Source organism: Pinus tabuliformis, chromosome 1_1 (genome assembly GCF_031772625.1).
Source record: "Pinus tabuliformis cultivar Carrire ecotype Pingquan chromosome 1_1, CPIR1, whole genome shotgun sequence".
Classification (NCBI taxonomy): Eukaryota; Viridiplantae; Streptophyta; class Pinopsida; order Pinales; family Pinaceae; genus Pinus; species Pinus tabuliformis.
Window position 1 is genome coordinate 337,263,907 of NC_142297.1, and position 24,514 is coordinate 337,288,420.

The 24,514-nt window shown below is 36.4% G+C and overlaps 2 pseudogenes; both read left to right on the plus strand.

Moving 5' to 3' along the window:
* The first annotated feature begins 4,778 nt into the window (after window positions 1–4,778).
* On the plus strand, window positions 4,779–6,340 carry LOC149212943 (polygalacturonate 4-alpha-galacturonosyltransferase pseudogene; annotated as a pseudogene).
* A 27-nt stretch (window positions 6,341–6,367) lies between these two features.
* Window positions 6,368–8,105, plus strand: LOC149212944 (polygalacturonate 4-alpha-galacturonosyltransferase-like; annotated as a pseudogene).
* Window positions 8,106–24,514: the final 16,409 nt, after the last annotated feature.

The following is a 24,514-nucleotide window of genomic DNA, read 5'->3' on the forward strand; positions in this document are numbered from 1 at the left end:
ATAGCGAAGATGCCACGATGACCTGTTTGGAGTAGTGAAACCCTAGAATCCAAAGCTCTGATACCAAATGTTATGAAACCAGCTCAAGAAAAGATAGATCAACGCCTTAGAATTCAGCCTCTTCGAGGGGGAAACCTCCTTTACATTACATAAATGAACAATTCTTGGATGATTCAAATGACAAAACCTCCTTTCTATATATAGGAGTCTAAGGAGTCACAATATAATCCAGCCGACCTAACAATAATAATATAAAGCCACAATAATAACAATAGTGGGCTTCTATGGGGCACAATAGTAACAATATGGGCACTACATGGGTACATCGATATAATAAGTGGGTTATACTAATAACAATAAGGGGTTACACTAGTAGTATAGGGGCCTAACAAAACTTCTTGTGATTTCTTTCTTCTTTGCTTGAGCTTGCCCTCACCTTAGCTCTGATACCTTGCCCTCACCTTAACTTTGATACCATTTTGTCGGGGCAAGACATGACAACAATAGAGGTAAGAAGTTGTAGATTCCTGTGTTGTCTATATTTTAGCTTCTAGAACATCATATGTTTTATTGCCAATTTCTGCTAAATTTAAAATTGACATACTGATCTGAGAAGAGGATTTTCAATGCTAATAAGCTCTTCTATAGTCCATGTTGGCACACTCAAGTCATGTTAAAGGACCAACTATTTCTTGTGCAAAATTCGAAGCAGACGACAACATACAACATGTTTTCTAAGAATCAAAACAACTTCTAGAAGTGCCATGACATTAATCCAACACTATGTTTATAAACTGGTTCATACTAATGGACACAGTATGTGTAAAACGTATTCTTTAACAAAAATTTTCTCTGTCGCTGGTTTAAAGCTTATAGCCTTACTCATATCTTGATGAAAGGGTACTTGCTTCCCTTTCACTTCATAGGTATATGAAAACCCAGTTTTGTAAGCACCCATAACTATGAATATTATACCAACTCCCTATGGTTAGTGCATCAATAATGTAAGTGTAACACTCATCCATGTGGTAGTCATAAGGCATTTAGGTAAGGTTTTACTAACACTTGCATCCCAAACCATTAAGATCTATCCATGGCCTCAAATGATGTATTTCCTTTACTCAATAGAACACTCATCATTTCTCTCCCCTAATAATCAAATTGTTTCTCTTCGTTCTGAATGAGAAATCAATCAACAAGTCACCATTTTAAATGTTAGATCACAATATGTTTAGCTTCTCTCTTGTGCTTACACTCTAGCATTCTCGCAGCTTCAGAATCACGAATCTTAAACACAGTCTCATGATGTGCATTCAGGGAGGCATAATTCACCCTTGCTCTGCATCAAATTACCCCCCTAGCATTCCCTTTACCTTTACATGCCTCAATGCAAGGCATGCGAAGTCGGTACCTACTCAATTAAATTAGTAAGTTGAGGGGCGTCATATATACCCAACGCTGCCTACCTGTTCTTCCTCTTCCTATGTCGTAGTGTATGAACAGTCAGCCAGACTGGTGAGGATCCCCATTAATAATAACATCTATTTTGGCATTTGAATCAGAATGACGTGTTTCCCTTAATCATATGTTTTGGTTTTTTAACCAAAAAGGCTAACAGAGATAGAGACCCTCAAATTTGTCTACTTCCGGCCCCTATGCCCATTTTCATCTAGGTTTTTACCATGTCAGTGTCCCTTTCTTTCTCAAAACTGCATGAAATCAGTTGATCTATCCATTTTGTAATGCCTTTGGTAAATTTTTCTATCAAATGCTCTAAAGTATATATGAGATCTAAGTGTTGTTTTGGTTGTTGCTGACTTCATATATTTCTGCTAACCATGATATGGGTTTGATGTAGAGGATTATGATTGTGTAAGGGTTGCATTGCTCGATATCTGTTTAGGAGGAGGAGGAGGAGAAAAGTGGTGTTAGGGTTGAGAGCTAAGGATGCCTGTGAAAAGAGGAGGTGTGTGGAATGGAGGGTGGCAGGGCTACCAACTTGGTAGAAATGGAGGATGGGAAGGTCGGGGTTTTCATCATCGAATAGCTGTGGTGGGCTTCCTTGTTATCTTTGTGGTCATGCCATTGGTTTTTTTGCAGCTAGGTTTCGTCACTCTGCATCTACATCTGCAAGTGGTAAGCGTCTTCCTTCCCTCCTCCCTCACTGGTAAGCTTCTTCCTACCCTCCCCCCTTGCTGGTAAGCTTCTTCCTGACCTCCTCCCTCATCAGGTTGCTTCTATCTCTTTTTTTGGGGTGGTTCATTATTTAATTTATCTTTATTGGCAAGCATGCCCTTTCTTAATCTAGTAGTATTACAATGAAGTGTAGACTTCTTACAACATTCAAGTAAGATATCCCTTGCAATGAAGTGTAGTCGTCTTATACTATTTTAGAAATATCCCTTTCCTTGAGAACCCATTGAACAATGTATTTATGTGATTTGTGCCTTGGCGGAGAATTATCATCACTCCCGGTTAACCATTGAACCAAGACCCCATGGACCTGCTTCGAAATTTGATTTGCCTTCACCACCCCTAGTTAACCATTGAACCAAAACCCCATGGACCTACTTTGGAATTTGATTTTCCTTTTAGCTTTTTTGTAGGATCTGAAGGTGCAGATGTTATCCAACTTACTTTCCTTGCTTATTGTCAAAAGTTTAGAACCTCTAGCATTTTTCCTGACATTTTGTGAGTTTTCTTTATAGGTTTCCTTTCATTTGATCTGTGTGAAGCTGTGAACTCCATCTCTGCATTAACACAGTATAATACCTACTAGGAGAAAGATTCAAAGTTTGTACCTCTCTCATGCAAGAGCAAAGGTTTTACCAACTGCCCCTAGGGTAATTTCCCTTGCCAAAGATAATGAAACCATTCATCCCAATAGCAAGAAATAACAATGCTCTTTCCATTTTTTAATAAAGGGAAATGCATATGACTGGTAAATGCGGTGGGCAACTGCTCGGTGAATTCGCTAGGCACTCCTCATTCTGAGTAGGATGGTACTAAGTGTGCACTGGATTCTGCATAAGATGTATGGGTATTATAAAAATATATTTGTTAAGAGTTCAGTTCAACATCTTACTCATGGGAATTGAATCTAGGTGGGAAGAGTAACAATCATTCTTCTCCTCCACTCATTATCCAAGCCAAACCCACTTTCCATCCATAAAGCTAAATCCACTTCTCATCAGTCAAGCTAAAACCAGTTCTGATCCACCCAACCTAGACCCAATTCACAACGACAATCTTGTTCACCAGCTACTTTCTGCTATACATATCATTTTCACAATGTTCCCATAGTGTTCAGAGCACATTGGCCAAAACAAACGATAGATATTATACACACCATTTTATTATTGATGTGTAACGAAATCTCGATCTTAGCATATGCATGATAGCAAAGCAACCCCCTTTTTAGTGTTTTAGTATTTTTATAGATATTCTTCTCCATCAACTATTTCTACCTGACCTGTTATGCATTTTTTATCATTTAAAATAGCAGGGCACAACTTCTCAGGAGATGGATCTGTTAGAATGGTATTCTCTTTCCACATCTTGAAAATCAATTCTACGTTTCTATGGCCATTTTTTTCTTTTTTAGGATCGGGCAATGCACTTCCACTTATGTTAGTTTAATCCCAGAAAATAAATAATGTCCCTAAAATGAAATTTAATCGACCTGAGTGGATTGAAATAGAGAGGAATTATTGAGGATACTGGAGCTCTGCCATATGTTTAAAATCACTCTTATCTATTTATCTGTGGGGTTCACAGGAATAGGTAGATGACTGGAGAAAGCAGAGTTTAACAGAGAGAATTGACTCTCTCTTCCCAAAGCAGGCAAGTATAAGAAACCTGCTGCAATTGGATATCTTAAATTTGATTTCTCCCCTATTGAGCAGAGAACTGAAAATAAATTTTATTTACTGGGTAGGTGATTGATGTCATAACAGCTATCACAGAGGACTCGAGAAAGCTAAACTTAAATATTGTTGGACGGAATGACTTGTTGGATGGAATGACTTATCTTCCTCATGGGTATTAGAAAAGCCCTCTGAAGTAAACCAAGGGGATATTACTAACTCTGAGGTATGATTGGTGAAGATTTTGGTTATTTTCTCTATTCAACATGTAAGGAAACCTATGTGATGATGATCTATGTAGTTGAGTAGGGTTGTATTAAGCAGGAAGTGAAAACTGGCATTGGCGGGGGTGCTTCTCTATTTCTAACGGTGTACATCAAGCAGAGGCAAATGAATTTTGGAGACAGCTCAGAAAAGTTACATTCACAAAAAGATGGTGTGATCTTCAATGAAGAAGGCAAGGAAAATCCTGAGGTGGGTAAAATGAATGACAAGGTGTAGAAAAAAAAACTTCCAATGATGAAGAACTTCTTACGAGGTTTCAAGAGGATGACACAGGAAGTGAACATCGAGACGTCAAAGAGAATGCTCTTGATGGTAAATTTTGATTTTCCCTGGTTAACTGATCTATGATGTTGGTAGCCTATTGTAAGGTAAGTTTAGTCAAACTCCTAGGACAATGGTTGTTGTAATGAAACCATTTGCAGCTTGAAGAAAGTCCAACAAAAGTTTCACGGAGGGTAAAATTCTTTGCTGCACTAGATCGCTACTTTTTGTTCTCATGGAAAAGCGAATTGTTATATTATTTTCCAAAATCCTTTTTGAATGTTACTTCTCCAATAGAAAAATTTTATATTTCTTAGATTTTAGCATAGTATGCTTTAATTTATAGTACTTTAATGCTTACAACAATTGAGACAAAAGAGGAGGGATAAAATGTCAATAGAGCTGATTCAACAGGATGAAGAAAAATGAGTTGAGCTTGAAAACGCAGCAATTAAATGTTCCAAGGAGGTAGATTCTGCTGTCCTAGAAAAATACTGCGTTTGGAGGCTTGAGAATGAGAAAGAGAATTCTGACTCCACTGTTAGATTGATGCGAGACCAACTGATCATGGCTAGGGTGTATTCAAGCACTTCCCAGGCTAGGAATAATCTTGATTTATACCATGAATTGATGCTTCATGTTAAAGAATGTCAACATACATTGGGTGAGGCTAATGCAGATTCTGATCTACCTCAAAGGTAATAGTTTTCGCATTAGTTTCTTCTAAATCAAGAGTAGTAAGTGCTTCCATTTCCATTTGGTGTTCATATCCTTTGTTTCTTTTAAAGTTGCAGTCTGTGTGTCAATCTTTCTGCTTTTCATTCTCTTTTTCATGGCCAATAATTGATATGAATGTTTCAGTTCACCTAAGAATATCAAGGCTATGGGTCATGTCCTATCCAGGGCTAGAGAACAATTTTATGACTGTGGGAAAGTAACAAAGAAGTTGCGAGCCATGCTTTAGTCTACAAACGAGCAAGTAAGGACCTTGAAAAAGGAAAGTACATTTTTAAGTCTGATGGCAACAAAGACTGTTCCCAAGGGCCTGCACTGTCTATCCATGCAATTGACCATGGATTATTACTTGCTTGCCCTTGAAAAGTGAAATTTCCTAAAAAGGACAAGTTGGAGGATCCAACTCTTTATCACTATGCATTATTTTCTGACAATGTATTGGCTGCATCTGTGGTTGTGAATTCAACTGTCATGAATGCTAAGGTGAAGTGTTATGAATTTAAAATACTCTAAAGTTTGGAAGTCCAACAATTTTGCTGCATTTTACATTTAATATTTGGATCTCATTGTAGGTGATTTACTTGTGTTTGCAGGAATCTCAGAAACATGTATTTCATCTTGTCACAGACAAGTTAAATTTTGGGGCCATGAAAATGTGGTTTTTACTTAATCCCCCAAGGAAAGCTGCGATACATGTAGAAAATGTTGATGATTTTAAATGGCTCAATTCCTCCTATTTCCCTGTGCTTCGCCAACTTGAATCTACAGCTATGAAAGAGTATTATTTCAACGCAGATCACTCGACTACACTCTCAGCACATTCCTCCAATTTGAAATATATAAATCCAAAATATTTATCCATGCTAAATCATCTTCGTTTCTATCTTCCACAAGTTTATCCCAAACTAGACAAGATCCTTTTCTGGGATGATGATATTTTGGTGCAGAAAGATTTGACGCCCTTGTGGTTAGTAGATATTCATGGAAATGTTAATGGTTCAGTGGAAACTTGTGGAGAAAGCTTTCGTCGTTTTGACAAATACCTTAATTTTTCCAATCTGCACATAGCCAGGCACTTTGATCCTAATGCTTGTGGTTGGGCATATGGGATAAATGTATTTGATCTCAAAGAATGGAAGAAACAAGATATAACTAGAATATATCACAAGTGGCAGAACATTGTAAGTGTGTAGTGTGGTTTATTTATGTTAATTCTTGTGATGCTTACTTTAAAGTATTTGAAGTAAATCTGAAATAATTAGCTAGAAAACTTAATGGGTTTTTCTTTGTTCGATTTCTAAGTTTTTCTTTTATTGTATGTTAGAATGAGGATAGAGTGTTGTGGAAGCTTGGAACACTACCCCCTGGATTTGCACATTGGCTACTTCTAAATCAAGAGTAGTAAGTGCTTCCATTTGAATTTGCAATCTGTGTGTCAATCTTTCTACTTTTCATTCTCTTTTTCATGACTGGTAATTGACATGATTGTTTCAGTGCACCTGAGAAGATCAAGGCTATGGTTCATGTCCTATCCAAGGCTAGAGAACAATTTTATGGTTGTGCGAAAGTAACAAAGAAGTTGCAAGCCATGCTTCAGTCTGCAGACGAGCAAGTAAGGACCTTGGAAAAGCAAAGTAAATTTTTAAGTTAGGTGGCAACAAAGTCTATTCCCAAGGGCCTACACTGTCTGTCCATGCGATTGACCATAGATTATTACTTTCTTCCTCTTGGAAAGTGATAATTTCCTAAAAAGGAAAAGTTGGAGGATCCAACTCTTTATCACTATGCATTATTTTCTGACAATGTATTGGCTGCATCTGTGGTTGTGAATTCAACTGTCATGAATGCTAAGGTGAAGTGTTATTAATTTAAATTACTCTAAAGTTTGGAAGTCCAACAGTTTTTCTGCATTTTACATTTAATATTTGGATCTCATTGTAGGTGATTGACATGTGTTTGCAGGAATCTGAGAAACATGTATTTTGTCCCATCATAGACGAGTTAAATTTTGTGGCCATGAAAATGTTGTTTTTACTCAATCCCCCAGGGAAAGCTGCGATACATGTGGAAAATGTAGATGATTTTAAATGGCTCAATTCCTCCTATTTCCCTGTGCTTCGCCAACTTGAATCCGCAGCTATGAAAGAGTATTATTTCAAGGCAAATCACTCGACTACACTCTCAGCACGTTCCTCCAATTTGAAATATATAAATCCAAAATATTTATCCATGCTAAATCATCTTCATTTCTATCTTCCACAAGTTTATCCCAAAATGGACAAGATCCTTTTCTTGGATGATGATATTTTGGTGCAGAAAGATTTGACGCCCTTGTGGTCAGTAGATCTTCATGGAAAGGCTAATGGTTCAGTGGAAACTTGTGGAGAAATCTTTCACCGGTTTGACAAATACCTTAATTTTTCCAATCCGCACATAGTCGGGCACTTTGCTCCTAATGCTTGTGGTTGGACATATGGGATGAATGTATTTGATCTCAAAGAATGGGAGAAACAAGATATAACTGGAATATATCACAAGTGGCAGAACATGGTAAGCGTGTAGTGTGGTTTATTTATGTTAATTCCTGTGATGCTTACTTTAAAGTATTTGAAGTAAATCTGAAGTAATTAGCTAGAAAACTTAATGGGTTTTTCTTTGTTCAATTTCTAAGTTTTTATTTTATTGTATGTCAGAATGAGGATAGAGTGTTGTGGAAGCTTGGAACACTACCCCCTGGATTGAACGTTTTATGGCCTGACCCATCCTTTGGACAAGTCTTGGTATGTGCTGGGTTTAGGATATAATCCTAGTGTGGACTGTTGAGAGTTTGACAATGCAGTTGATTTTCATTACAATGGGAACATGAAACCTTGGTTAGAGTTGGCAATGACGAAGTGCAAGCCTTACTAGACAAAATATATAAAATATGATCATCCTTTCTTACACAGTGCAATATAAATGAATAGTTGTGACCTCAATATTCATACTGCAATAGATTGTCAAATGTAAAGTGTAAAGGCCCTTGATTCTGGTTCATAATTCATTCCAATTCATTTGTTTTGGAGTTCCACAAAAGGTTTCTAGTTTATGGCTTAATGAGTCAGGTTTTTGGAGGTGCAGTGGCCTAACCAAGTTTAAGATTTACAAATTTTATGTCCTCATTGTATTCCTTCATAGTTGGAAGTAAACTCCTATATAAGTATTTTTTTTCTTTGTTAGTTAATATTTCTCTTTCATCGAGTAATTACACAAATTGTTCTTCCAAGAACACAAAGAAGTACGAGACACAAAGATTTAGGCTTTCAAGGCAAGGTAAAACCTCTCAATAGGGGAAAACCCAACAATCCTCCTCTTATTGAATTTATTCAAAATGAGATATCCAACACAAGACCAAAGATTCCCTCCAAGTCAACCCTCCTATTTAAGTCAAGGTCAATAGTTGAGTCTCTACCTAGTCAAAGTCAGAAGCAGCTTCTGAATTTTTGTCCTTATTGCAGGTTTAATCTCTTATTATAATACAATGACTTCCAATTACAGACTCTTTGCCTTCTATTACTGATCTTTGGCTACTATAGCAAACCCTTGACTCTTTACCACAGATATTCAGATCCTGCTGCAAATAGATAGCTTTAGATTAAGATCTGGCTTAGTCACAGACTTTGGTTTCTTCAAGTGATGTAGACTTATTTTTATCCTCAGTTTTTCTTCTCCTCTTGGATTACAGACTTCGAGCTTTTTCACTTTCTTGGTGCTACCCAAAAGAGGTCGAATATAGGCTAAAATGCCTGGATATCATTCTAACGATGTAAACTTTGAAACGGAAACTCATACTATTACCCGTTTTGCAAAAAAGTGACTCGATTTTGAAAAGGAGTGATGCAGAACACACGTGTTTTTTAGAGCATAGTTTTTGGCACTATAAAATTTTTTATGTACATTGTGTTTTAGAATGGTAGTGTTTTTTATTCTGATTTAAAAACTTGGTAATCCTACACTAGACCCTTTTTTAAAACGTTTTTTTTTATTATTATTTTTTTTTTTTTTCTAATGTATGAAATGTAAATAATTATTTTGTAAATTTAATCATTTTTGAAGTGGTCTTTTTCTTCATATTTTCTTGTTTTTATTTTAATTTTAATTTTTTTGTAGTAAGGTTTTTATTGTTTTGCATATTTAAAAAAGAAGGTCAATATTTTGAATTTTCGATATTCTACATATTTATACATCGTTAATTAATTTTTCAATCCACAAGAAATAATTGTTTCTAAAAAACAATATTTTTTAACAATGGACATAAAAATAGCCATTTTTAACATAAATATAACTAAAAAACTACACGTTTCGATAATTTTTTTCTACAATTGACATGAAGACGATCACAATTTTTATACAAAAATTTTAACTAAAAATGGTTAAATAATAGCTTTTTTATGAATTTCATGTCAAAAAAATAATAATAATCACTTTTTTTTCAAAAAATAATGATTAACTTAAAAATTAATGCGAAAATCACATATTACAAATATTGAACGCATAACAACCTTAATTGAGTGTATATTCTTCTCATAAAATGTCAAAGTCAAAACATTACAAGTATAACTACTTAATAGTTACAAAAAATGAGCTTGATTTCCAAGCATAACTTAAATTTAATCAACAATGTCACGTAATCCAAACTCTTCGTCCTCTAGAGTTTCATCATTGTCTTCTTCCACAATATTTTCTGCTTCCTTTTGCTCATTTTCGTCTTCTAATGGATCTTTGATGTCTGCGAATCTCCCAATGTATGTCTTTCCAAACATCCCATGTAATGGTGCTTGGGGTTCCTTTGCCTTTTTTGCCACACGTGATTCACTAAAGTCCCCTTTCTTCAACCCAATTTCTTGCACTCCATCTGGAAGAAATTGAAGAGCATTAATTCTTTGCTGAATGAAATTGCACTGTATTGGATCTTTTTCAATTGCAATGCAATTTCTTCCTTTTTGAAGGCAACATGCTAGTGTTGTACCTAATTATCAAGCACAAAAGAAATAATGAAGTAAATTAGTACAATGACATATTAATTAAAAAATAACATATTGAAATTCAATTCCATATAATAAAACTTCCCTAAGCTAGAAAATAAATCCAGAACCCATTCTCCTTCATTTGAACATATGTCTATAAGATAGTTAATCAATAATTGTGGTTTCTGATAAATGTTAACTATCTTTCCTTTTGCTTCTTTGTCTTCATATGTTAGTTTTCTCACAGTAGCATCATAAGTCAGTATTTGGCTATGACTCTTTCCGTCTACCCAATTGAAAATCATAGACATATAGCTATCATCTTTTGCCCAACTATCAATATGAATGAACTCACAATCATTTATAAATAGTTGATCTTCACGATTAAGAAGATTTGACTTTTGCCTGTAACATGAAATAGTAAAATTGCAATTAACTTGTACATAAATTAATTTTTCGAAATTAATAAAATATACATTTTAAACATCTTACCATGTAAGCTGCATCCTTAAATTTGTTTTCCCTTTGAAGCTTGACAATATCATTGCCAATTGTGTGTCTGAATGAAATGTCACAAATCTCCATAATGGTGATGACGTGATTTCTACAAATCCCGCAACCACTTTACTAAGAGCTTGATAAGTATAAGGGTCACTATCATAGTCAATGTTTGGAATGTTGAAACCATGGGGAATATCTGCAATAACTAGGGCATAATCCCTTTTAGGTATGAGTTTAGCAATGTCTTCACAGTCACTTTGTATTACTTGATATTGAATAGTGTCTAGCCCATTCCAAATGAAATGAGTAAGAGTTGGATCAAGTTCAACATTCTTAATACGTTGCTTCCTCAGTCTTTCGATCTTTATTTTTTCAAAAAATTTCTGAAGCTATCTAGTGCTCCATTATCATCCTTCTTCATCTTTTATAAAATAAACAAATATATGTGTAAGTTATAAATTAAAAATAGTACACAGATGAATAAAAATGAATGTATAAATCAAGATACCTTTTTAAATGCAAGATAAAAAGATTTTAATGTTGATGTAGAACTTGAATCTGGATAGTTGCGTACAACATCATCCCAACTATCTTCATTCAACAATTTAACCATTTGTTCTTGAATTTTCATGTAAACTTTGTGACTACATAGATAAAGTAACAAAAAGTTAATATAATGATATGTATAACAAATACTACCAAGAACAACATGTTTTATTTAAAAGAAAATTATAATCTAGAAATAAATAAAAATAATTCAACAAACTTAATTTTGAAATTCCTCAGACATTTCCTCCAATGATAATTCCCCTGACCTCACACGAGATAATATTGTTTTGACAATTTTTTCATCTTTCACTCCTTGCATTGCTCTCCAAGGTGTGATAGTCATATCTTCTGGAAGCTGTTTCATTTCAGGAGCTGATTTACTACTGCTACATATCAATGGCTTAGTCTTTTTGACCTTCTGGTTTTTAATGCCAATGTTTTCCCACATGCTAAAAATCTCATCAATCAACTTCCAAACATCTCCAGTTCTAAATGCCAAATGGAAAATGTTATCAACACCTCTAAATAAATCACTAATTTTGTTGCTTTTTCCACCTTTTGAATTGGTTTTCTCATCAATTTGATAGCCTATTTCCATACAACATTCCTTTCAGAAATCTACAGTAACATTTATCCTATCACCACCACATTTTTCTTGAAATTCACTATGAATAAATCTAACCCTTTGGATGAAAGTCATAGACATCCTATATTCATTATCTGAATTATGATCCCATGCCACTAACTTTGCTTATGTATCTGATAAACCAGCATAAATGATACATTTCATTGTTTCAAAACGTGGGTTATTAGGATATTCCTCCATCAATTGTCTTTGAGCTTCTACAGAATGGTTCCCCCCAAGCACATAATAATTGTATTCAAAACATTTTGACTTATCAAATGCTTCTTTGTTGGGAACTTGAACTAGATCAATAAGAAGCACATAACTAACCACATGAGCATATGGATTGTACCTCATCAATGTCTTCAAGTTGTGAACATGTAGATGATGTGGCTTTCTGACTTGATATTGACATTGTCCTTCACTTGCCTTATAGGTTTGTCTGACATTAAGCTGAAATGTACGACCACCATCAATTAAGTTTCTCTTTGTCAAATTCTGTCGAATGGAATTTTGTTTTGTTTTGATAATGCCATCCTGTAAACTAGCTCCTGGTGTAACAATTTCTCTGCTTCCTTTTGAAGTTTCACTTGGTTCTTGACTGCTAGTAATAACTACTTCAAAATCTTCAACTTTAATTTTCTTCATCATAACATTCTCAACAGATTTATTCTTGGGCATTGTTACTTTTGGTCTTTTACGGCTCTTCTCAGTTCCAATGTCATCTTCAGTAACGACAACAGATGCTTCACTGTCAGTTTCAACTTCATCGTCCTCAAAAGTAACTTGTCTACCCTTTCTAGATTTATCCACTAGAGGCCTTTTTTTCTTATACTTTGGATGTAGTTTTGTAGCATCATCAATTACTACATTTTGCTTGTTTTCCATATCTTCTTCTGGCACTGAGTAAAAACTCCTGACAACTTTCGTGATATCATGCTCTATGAAATGAATGCCTCCCAACCTAATTGAACAACTTTTAACAAAATTTTGCCAAACAAAATATCCTATGTCAATAAAAACAAAGTTAAAAAAATATAGCAAGACACTTTCAAGAACGCAAAATACAAATATAAAGAACAATACTTACAATGTTTTGTTTCATCTCATTTATGATTTGTTTACACAACTTTGTAGATACATCTCTCATGTCATACAATGAATATGATAGTTGGTATTTAATCCTTTCATGTGACTTGGGAGCTTTTTTAAGTATGTAAAAACTTCAGTGTCCGGTACCGAACACATATCTATGACTCTTCCCATCACCTCATAAATTCCATTATCATTCGGTATATCAATATATAGATATATATCCACATTTTGGCTTTCTCTCTTTCACATACCAAATTCTTGATGGAAATTTCACCTCTTTTGAATTCTTCCAGTATAAAATCATCTTCTTATCGTTTGAGGCACTTGAAATATTGGTAGCCATGAGCTCAGGTGGAGTTCGTTCACCAATGTTTTTTGAAGATGCACCTTTAAGAGTCTTTGGCCCAGAAAAATTCACAGAAATCTTCTTTGATGCCATTTTCCTGAAAAATAAAAACACATAAATTAGTAAATAATGAAAGCACATTAACTTAAATCCACAACGAAAATATATCATAAATTTTTAATTTGTATAATCAGATAATTGAAATTAAAAAAATATTAACACTAAGAAATTCACCCGCCACCGCGAAAGCATGCGGGCCGTCGGGGTGGGTGGGCAGGCGGGCGAGCAGGTGCGGGCAGGTCGGTTGGCGCCGGGTGGGCGGGCGGGTGGCGCCGAGTGGGCGGGTGGGCGGGCCGGCAGGTGGCCACCGTGTCGGCGAGCAGGCGAGCAGGTACCGGGTGCGCAGGCGGGCAGGTAGTTGCCAGGTGGGTGGTGGGTGGGCGGGTGGGCGGGTGGGCAAGCGGGCGCCCGGTGGGCAGGCACTGGGTGGGCGAGCAGGCGGGCAAGTGGGCGTGGGCACTGGGTCGGCGAGCGGGCAAGTGGGCAGGCTGAGAGGTGGGCGCCGGGTGCGCGAGTGGGCACCAAGTGGGCAAGCGGGTGGGGCGGGCAGGTGGGCAGGAAGGGGGGCGGGTGGGCACTGGGTGCGCTGGTGGGCGGAGCGCCGGGTGGGCGGGTGGGTGGGGGGGTGGGTGGGGCGGCAGGTGGGCAGGAAGGGGGGCGGGTGGGCACTGGGTGGGCTGGTGGGCGGAGCGCCGGGTGGGCGGGTGGGTGGGGGGGTGGGTGGGCGGGTGGGCAGGCAGGTGGGCGTGGGGTAGCTGAGTGGGCAGGCGAGTTGGCGCCCACGCGTCGGGTGCGCGGGTGGGCGCCGAGTGGTCGGGGGTGGGGTGCCGAGTGGTCGGGGGGTGGGCAGGTGAGTAGGCAACGCGGGCCACCAGGGTGGCACGGGGTGGTCGGGCGGGCCGCCGGGTTGGCGCAGCCGGGTGGGCAGGCGGGTTGGCGCCCGCGCGTTGGGTGCGCGGGTGGGCGCCGGGTGGTCGGGCGGTTGGGCACGCGAGCAGGAAACGCGGGCCGCCAGGGTGGCACGGGGTGGGGTACCACCCCTCACCCCGCACCACCCCGGTGGCCTACTCGCCCGCACGGGGTGGTCGGGCGGGCCGCCGGGTTGGCACAGAGTGCGGCGTCGCTGCCCACCCCACGCCACCCTGGCGGCCCGCCGGCTTGCTGGGGGTGGTCGGTCGATTCCAGGAATCACCAGGCCACCTCGAGCGGGCGGACGGACCACCGGGGTGGTGCAGGGTGGGGTGCCGCCCCTCACCTCGTGCCACCCCAGCGGCCCGCTCGCCCGCCTAGGGTGGCCGGGCAATTCTCAGAATCGACTGGCCACCCCGGGTGAGCGCGCAGGCCGCCAGGGTGGCACAGGGTGGGGCGTTGCTACCCACCCTGTGCCACCCCGACGGCCCGCAAGCCCGTTCGGGGTGGCCGGGCGATTCCAAAATTCGCCCGACCACCCCGGGCTGGCGGGTGGGCTACCGGGGTGGCGTGGGGTGGGGGTGCCTAGCTTTACTAGACCCACCATGCTCATGACGGACGTATTGGTTAATTTGGCTCACAAAAAGTATTGATTTAAAAAAAAAAAACTACTTCATTAAACTAATTTCATATGAAAATTTTCAAGGAAAAAAAATTAACTAAACTTTTCATTGCGAGAATTCTTCGTTGAATATGTTGTTGATAGCAATGTAGCTGCTCCACAAATTCGCTCCAAGTCTTTCAACGAACCTCAAAAAACCTTGATTTAATGTGAGTAATAGTGATAATGGACTTTAGTATATAGGTGAAATTACGAAGATGTTTTACAGTATGGTGAATGCGAGATTAATTAGTTTTAAAAAAATTTAACATGTTAATTTTTTTATGGCGATGAAGGAAAATATGATAAAGCGATGGGTGAATGTGGGATTAATTTGTTTCAGAATGTATTATAAAAAAAAAAAAAAAAAAACATTCAATTGTATAGTAGATATTATATACTTTGACTATTAAAATAATTTAGGTAGAAGTTGTAGTTTACAATTTTAAATTTAATGATCTATTTCATAAAAAAATTTAGTTTACATTTTTCATTAAATTGTAGAATAAAATAATGAAGAGAAATAAATCTTACAAACTCTTAGGAGGGAAATATTTTCGCTAAACTTTTTGGGGGGGAATTTTTGGAGGGAAAATTTCATTCTCTAAGATATATAATATCTTTATGAGACTCTCCATTTGTATCATTCAACATCTTCTATTTGAAAGGGATAGATTGTCCTGATAGTGAAGTTTCGATTTATACAACATCAACATTTTCATCGCGTAACAACTCTATTCATATGGATGAATATAGCGGGAAGTCTTCCACTATTAATAGAAAGTCAATATCCTAAGGACTATGAGAGCAGCACTGATGAAAGAGGGGATGGAGAATTTCAAATAAATAAAGAATCGCAGATTCCACTTAGTCTAAATTCGAAGGACTATGAAAGCAACAGTGATGATGAGCTTGATGACAAATTTTAAAAGAATGGAGTGTCACAGTGTCCATTTAGTCCTAATTCTGAGGACTATGAGAGCAACAATGATGAAGAGCATGATGGTGAAGTTCAAAAGAATGGAGTGTCACAATGTCCACTTAGTCCTAATTCTAAGGGCTATGAGAGCAGGTGTTGAAGAGCATGATGACGAATTTCAAAAGAATGGAGTGTCACGGTGTCCACTTATTTCTAATTCTAAGGACTATGAGAGCAGCAGTCATGAAGAGCGTGCTAACGAATTTCAAAAGAATGGAGTGTCAAAGTGTCCACTTAGTCCTAATTCTAAGGACTATGAGAGTAGCAACGATGAAGAGCATGATGATGAATTTCAAAAGTATGGAGTGTCACGGTGTCCAATTAGTCCTAATTCTAAGGACTATGAGGGCAGCAGTGATGAAGAGCAGGATGATGAATTTCAAAAGTATGGAGTGTCATGGTGTCGAGTTAGTCCTAATTCTAGGGACTATGAGAGTAGCAGTGATGAAGAGCGAGATGATGAATTTCAAAAGAATGGAGTGTCACGGTGTCCACTTAGTCCTAATTCTAAGGACTATGAGAGCAACAGTGATGAAGAGCGTGATGATGAATTTCAAAAGAATGGAGTGTCACAATGTCCTCTTAGTCCTAATTCTAAGGACTATAAGAGCAACAGTGATGAAGGATAGGATGATGCACTTAGTCCTAATTCTAATGAGTATAAAGGTAGCAGTGATGAAGGACAGGATGATGCACTTAGTCCTAATTCTATGGACTATGAGAGCAACACTGAAAATGCACATGAGCAAGAATATCCAATAAACAGTCAAATTTTCCATTGAGTTCGAATTCTAAGGACTATGACAGTAGCACTGAAGAAGGGGAAGATGAAGAATATCCTCCAAGTCAGTATTTGAAAATCACAGCTGATATTCCTCTTAATGATGATGAAAATCTTTATACAAATGATGATCCAATGATGGAGATGTTGCCAAGAAATATTGTATCAAGGAGTAGAAGCAGACCTTTTCGTATCAATGCAAGATGTTCTAGTTATACAAGGGGCAGAGCAGAATATCTAACGAGAAGAAGTTCTATTAGTGCACTCATTTCAAGTGAATGTTGCCAAAAAGATTGCTTGAAACATATGGATTTCAAATTTTCATTAGAGAGTAGGAAGAGATATTTGTCAATGGATAAAAGCATGCAAAATTCATATTTAGTTGGGTGCATGCAATCTACATTGTCAAGTTATGATTATCATATTAAGACTTTATTTATCTGTAGAAAAGCTTTCAAAATGTTTCATTCAATTGGGAATTTTTGTCTCTCGAGAATTCAAGAAAATTTGGAAAAGAATCCCACATTTTATTCAGAAGTACGTCATAAAAGACAATTTGGGCCATTATCAAAAACTGCAATGTCATGGATGAAAATTTTCTTTTCAAAGCATGGAGAGTGTATGCCAAATACAGAGACAATACATATTCTAGATAATTTTTCAAGACGAGAAATCTACAACCTATACAAATAATATGTAGAAGGTGCTGAGGGACATGGCCAGTTGATTACATATCAATATTTTGTGAAGGTATGGAAGAAAGAATTCAACAATGTCTGTATTCCTAAGAAGACAAGGATGGGGATTTGCAGTACATGTGCTTCTCTTAAATCAAAAAGGTACAAATGTGAAGGGTCGGAAAGAGGTAAGCATTCATAACTTTAACTTTTAAAATTGTATATTCATCAAGTATGAGAACATATTTCTTAATGGATTTCTATTATGTTGTGTAGATTCAATTGTCAAAGAACTTCAGGAGCATCACGAACAAAAAACAATCGAAAGGAAGAAGTTGTACAAGAATTGAAAGAAGTGTTATGATAATCCGAATAAATATTTGGGTTTGATAATTGATGGTATGGACCAGAAGAAAACACTTTTACCACATTTTGTTTGCACACCCAAAAATTTAGAGGAGGAAAATTTTATTCAGTTTCACTTGGTCGGTTGTATGGCCTTCAATGGGAAAATTTTGCCAAGGGTGTACTTCACAACTCTAAATATTCATAATGATGCAAATCTGACCATAACCATAATTCATGATGTGCTTTCTCATTGGTCTGGTAATCTTCCTGAAGTTGTGTATCTACAATTGGACAACACTTGCCGTGAAAACAAAAATCAGGTTGTTTTTGGATATCTAAACATGCTTGTTGGATTGAGAATTTTTCAAAAGGTAAAGGTTGGTTTCCTTCTTGTTGGGCACACTCATGACCATATTGATCAGATGTTCAGTCGTTTTTCAATTACATTGAGGAGGAAGGAAGCTGGGAGCTTGCCATCACTAATTGAATGTATTAAGAAATCATACATGCCAGAGCCTACTTTTGATGTGTTGGAAGAAACTATTGACATGAGAAGGTTTATTCTGGGATCATATGGTGAGGGGAAATGCATTGAACAACTTAATGACATTAGCTTCCAACATCAATTTCATATCAAAAAAATTGATGGGAAAACACTAATATGAGGCAACAAGTATTCAACTACTGCAGAATGGGAACCGTCATTAGGTTTGCAACTTTTGAAGTTCATTCTATATCATCCAATATTCACATCAAAAATATTGTTATTACAATCAGTTGGTGAAGTTCATAATGCATGCAAACAAAATAGAGATATAAATTATTCTAATTTCCTGGAAGAAATTAAAAAATGCATTAGCTATACATATGAGTACTTTGACATCGCTGATTCAGTTTGGTGGGAGTCATTTTTAAATAATCAAAGTGATATCATTTCAACAACAACAAATGAAGATATACCTTTGAAAAATCCATTTATTTGGCCACAAAATTTGTCGAATGAACATGAGGAAATAAACATTGTTGAACAGCAACAATCTCAAGGTATTACTAATTCTTCATAGGCAGAGGAAAGAGAGATGTATATTGGTTCTAGAAGATCTCGTGCACAATGTGAAGCCATGGAAGACCTTTACAAAGGTTCAGTACAGGATATTAAGGAGGGTTGCATGATTGTAGTGCTAGCAGATGAAGATCCCAATGGCTATCCATTCTGGGTTGCTAAAGTTATAAAGGTCTTTACAGAAAATGAGGATGTTACAAGTGTTGAAGTACATTGGTATGCCACAAATACACACCCATTCAATGGTGTGTATAAGCCAGAGATGGTAGTTGACAAAAAAAATGGAAGAAAGAGAAAAAGAAAGGGTACAAATATAAATCGCTGCCACACAAACATATTAAAATTGGAGGATGTTGACATACTTGTTTATGACTTCAATTTAACAAAGAGAGGAACTCTTCACTTCAAGACGATAGAGATTTTGAAAAGGTTGTTACCAGGAGGAACAGTGTTGAGATGGGAGTTTGCTGAAACCAGTCATAGATCTAGAAGAATTTTGAAACCTGAAATGATGGGCTTGCATGTGGACTCAGATGAAGCACTAGTTGATGAAAGAGAAGAATATGGAACATATTCATCAGTATCCAATCACTCATCTGAAGATGTGAAATCTGATGGTGTGCAAGAAAATATGAGCGATTTTGAATAATTGTTTAAGACAGTTTATATAACTGATGTATGCATCGTATCTTGAAATAAAATTTATGATTTCCATATGGTGTTAAATGAGAAGTTATGAGGCTTTTTTATGTTGTTGGATTATATGTATTAATTATGATACTTTTTATTGTTTAAAATATCTACAGTGCAATATTAAATTAGAGATATAATGTATGTTTTATTCAATATACAAATAATGACTTTTGAATTCATTTAGTGATGTAATTTGTTCATAATGTCATGGTTTTTTAATTTTATAGTTGAAAAAATTTCAATTTCTTTTGTATCTAGCATGTTATGGTCGAGAACATGTTGAATTTATACTTAGGAAAGAAAAATGATATTCTACCAAAAACATTAATATGTTTTTTTCCTCATAAACAACTTTGTTTGGCACATTAAAATTTGGTTTTACTAGCATTTTTTAAACATTTTAAAGATTGACCATAAAAAAATCATCGTTCTAGTATCATCACTTTTTTGTTTTCACGCTGTATTTTGTACGAAAATTTCATTTTCACTGCCATTTTTAAAACATGTTCAAAATTGACCCTAAAAACAAAAATCATCGTTCCAGTATACACACTTTTCGTTTTTAGCATTGTTTTTTATGTTTTTTCGGGGTTTTTTTTGCCAGAGTTCCCGTTTTGAGTTTATAGTTCCCGTTTCCAATTTTACATTGTTTTCTCCATGAGCTTTGACTTAATTAAACAAAGAGAGACTATGCCTGAATTGTTGCCTTGGTAATGTTGAAATGTCCTGCAATCTTTGCCTGTGACAAGATGCAATAGCCCTAATTCGACAACACTAAAACTAGCTCAATTCAGTGTTTAACTGCCATGACCAATTCCTTCATTTTCCCATAGCAGCTATGCTACAATAGTCTCACTTGGAGCGAGGGTTAATTTGCACATGGACATCTCTCTTTTGACAATGAAGGAAATGTCTTAGGCTCTCATCTAATATATGTTCCTAAGATATAATAAACTTATGGTGTATGAGTTATCATCATTCTTACTCCTTAGTTATATTATATGTGCTCCCTGTCTTTGTGCTCATGGCTGAAATAAATAACTCTCCATTGAATTTCTATTAGCATCATTCAGAAACTCTTGATTGATTGATGCTCTATGAAATGCATCAGCTCTAAGTTACTCATGATCCACTTTCTTGTTGAGTGAGCTAAATTTTTTATTTTTAATATATTTTTGCCTTATACTATTTCTTATGATGGATGGCATGTGATATATAGGAAGCTTTTCACTCTATAGAAGATATTCATGGCCTTGCGTATGGTCAAGAAGATTCCTAAACCTCAAATGACAGCAATCTGCTATTCAAAGTTAACAAAGATATTTTGGATATTAGAAAGTCATTTGTATCATGCTTATGCATGGTACAAGCTCTATATCCTCCAGAAAAGCTACAATAAATACTTAGCATAAAAGGATTTATAGTTGATGGCATCATCTGGATTGTTGGCTGCCATTGTCGGATGAGGGAAATGTGTAGAAAAATCATATTCTAGAAACCATTTATCTTTGGTTGGGAGTTTACCCATATTTCCCATGATGTAAATAGTTATAATGTCATGTTGAGTAGATTTTTTTCACACCTTTAAGAAGGTATCACTATCGAATGGGGGCTAGAAATCTAAAATGTTATCTATTGAATTAGATATAGGATTATATTTGTCTAGATGGGAAGGTTGATATAGTTTGATTTTGTAGGAATTAATTATTGGAGAATAACCTATTGCAGAGGAAACTTTGGGTTGAATGAAATTTCATGAACCTACTATAGAATTTGTGAGCTAAATTATTTTTATTTTTAATATATTTTTGCCTTATACTATTTCTTATGACAGATGGCATATGATATGTAGGAAGCTTTTCACTCAATAGAAGATATTCATGGCCTTGTGTATGGTCAAGAAGATTCCTAAACCTCAAATGACAACAATATGCTATTCAAAGTTAACAAAGATATTTTTGATATTAGAAAGTCATTTGTATCATGCTTATGCATGGTACAAGCTCTATATCCTCCAGAAAAGCTACAATAAATACTTAGCATAGAAGGATTTGCAGCTAATGGCATCATCTAGATTGTTGGATGCCATTTCTATGATGCCCTATGATCACAAGCATGGGGCTCACCATTTTGAGCTGGAGAATGAGAAGGAAAGAAGTTCAAGAATGACTAGTCTTCTAAGTTTTGGGATTTAGTTTGGATTCTAAAATGGATAACAGAGAAGTGGTAAGTTATTTCAATGAAAAGGCTTAATTTCATTTATCATTGTTTGAGATGTTTGCATTTGTATAGGTTTTTCTAGTATAAGTATTATATTTTATGCTTAGTTCAAGGAGTTCTCTTCCCATATGTCTAATAATAATATGTTTTTTGGGTAGTTGTCATGCTCAACACTTCTATCTGAAGTGGTAAGTAATAGGTACAAAGATCATTAAAGAGTTTATTTTTGAAATTAAGTCTTTCCTTAATGTTGTTGAGAAGTCAGAGCACACATATATTCTTCTAAGCACTTTTTATGCTTGTACGGGTTACATCCCATATGTCTTTCCATACGTACCTTGTACCTTGTTACCTCCCAATGTACCTTGTTACCTCCAAACTTGCAAGTAAATTGTTACCTTCCATATGAAGAATTATCAGCCACTGAGACAGAAATCAATGTTTCACCTGCCAAAGGTCCCAATGTTCAATCAAAAGTAGTGCCCATAGCAGCAACTCCACCTCCTGTCCTAGATCTCCTTGGTTATTTGATAGGTTTAGGCAATGCACTTGTCCCTAGAGATTAGTGAGCAGTAGGTTCTAGGTGGGTATTAGATGGGCAATTCAATTTCATTTTGTAAATAACAAATGGAAAAAATTGGCTTTATTGTTGTTAGATGTGAATTGTATTTACTATGATAAGCGTCAACTTGATTAAAGCAACTTGTGATATTTGGTTAATGCTTTGTGCAAGCCTCCATTGCTTGTTTTACTTGCAACATCAGTATGTCAAGGCCTTCAGATCAATGGGAAACTTATAAGGCGCGATGGTCAAATTTTTTACAGCTTGAAGCTTTAGACTAACTCTTTTGGTCTTGCAGTTGTTGGACCTCTACAGGTACAGTTCATAAAATGTGAAAATAGTTGAGATATTAGTTCTATTTACTGTAAATATTGCTAGTTTAATAGGATGTAGATGCACATCTATTTTGAGTCGTTTTCCTAAGTTTCTTTCCTAGTAAATTAGGTGCCATCATTGCAGCCTGGTAGCTCAGCACACACACACACTGCTACCAATGGTACTATTTCAAAACATATCTCTTGGACTGGCAAACGCTCTTTTGTAGGTGGAAGAAAAAAATAATCAACAACTTGTTTGGTATTATAATGATAATATTTCATTTGAATTTTTCTTCATTGAGGATGGCAGGATGGAGCGTGCAACATTTCTGGATGTAATAATGAATGATAGGATCTAAATTTTAAGCTTTGGAAGTTTTCTTCATTGAGGATGGCAAGATGGAGCGTGCAACGTTTTTGGAGATAATAATGAATGCTAGGACCATTCCCTCTCTGCCACTCTGCTTGCGCCTTCGACTCTGTTGGATTTTTAGGACTTTTGGGTTAGAAGGACTGAGCAGGATGGACAAGTCCAAGAGATCAAAAGGGGAAGAGGAAGAGCACATAGACGGTAAGCTTGTTCTCTCCATTGAAAAGCTACAGGAAATCCAGGAGGAGCTTGAGAGGGTAAGTTCTCATGCACTCTGAAAACTGTTTTTTGGGTTTATTTTATTTATTTATTTTTAAACTGGTTTTTTTCTTATCTTCTTTTTGAACATTTTTCCCATTCCTTTCACTATGTATTATTTTTTTGATTTATTGGTGCATCTGTGGATTGATTGAATTCCGTAAGCAAGAGGTGAGAAATACAATTGCATAACTTGCCTTATATAGAAGTACGCGAACTCCAAACTCGGATTTGAAAACCATCTACACTCCCAACCAGGGTCAAGTTTTGAAGTTTTCATGTATTAAATTTACATGAATGACATCATCAATCATGCAAAGACCAGCGCCACGAGGATGACATATTGTGGACGCCCTGTTGGGAAGATGAGTTATTCTTTTTTAGATTGAAGTGTTTAATCACAAATGTGATTTCTTTAGTATTTGTGACTGTTCAAAAACTTTTACTTTTATCATGGGACCCACTAACCCTTTAGCATAATCTTGTAAGCAACTTTTTTTCCTAGTGGACTTTTACCATGTGAATTTAGGTATCACATGTCGCTTTATACTTCGGAAGGAAAATCTAGTGTTGTTATAAGAAAATCTTGTCTATGTGGTATACTTTTTAATTATTATTAATAATAAGGTAATCTTGCATTGAATTTAGGTATCACATGTAGCTCTATACTCCGAAGGAAATATATGTGTGGTATATTTTTTAATTATTATTAATAATGAGGGTTTTTTTTATGTAAGATAATAATAAGTTTGTTTATGTAAGATAGGTTTTGGTAGTCTTGATAATAAATGTTTTTTTTTTTTTTGAGAATTTATTTCAATAGAATCACTCGATTCATTATTTTCCTAGAAATTTATTTTTGTGGTTAATATTATTAAAAATGTATATAGTTTTTGATACACGTGGTTAATATTATTAAAAATGTATATAGTTTTATCTAGTATCAAGTGCTTTCATGTAATAATATTAGTTGTGATGAATCTCTCATACTACTTTATAAACCATTCATTTGAACATAATTTGGGGTGGTGGAGAACCTATGGCCTCCCTCCTTATATTTTGTTTCAAGTTGAAAAGAAGTTTCATAAAGCCTTTCCTTTGACCCCTATGATTTTGTTTTTTAGGAAGGAGTTTGAGATTGTAAGTGTTGTGGTCATTTTTTAAATTGCATGAATAAAGCTAGCCTTGATGATCTCATCCACAAATTAAGGCATTGTGTTATGTAAGTTTATCTATGATTTGTAATTATTAGCACAAGACACCATTAAAATCATTTCAATAGTTGGCATCTTCAATATACAAGTCTCAATAAAATCTATTCACATGTTCGAAGTAAATCCAAGGATT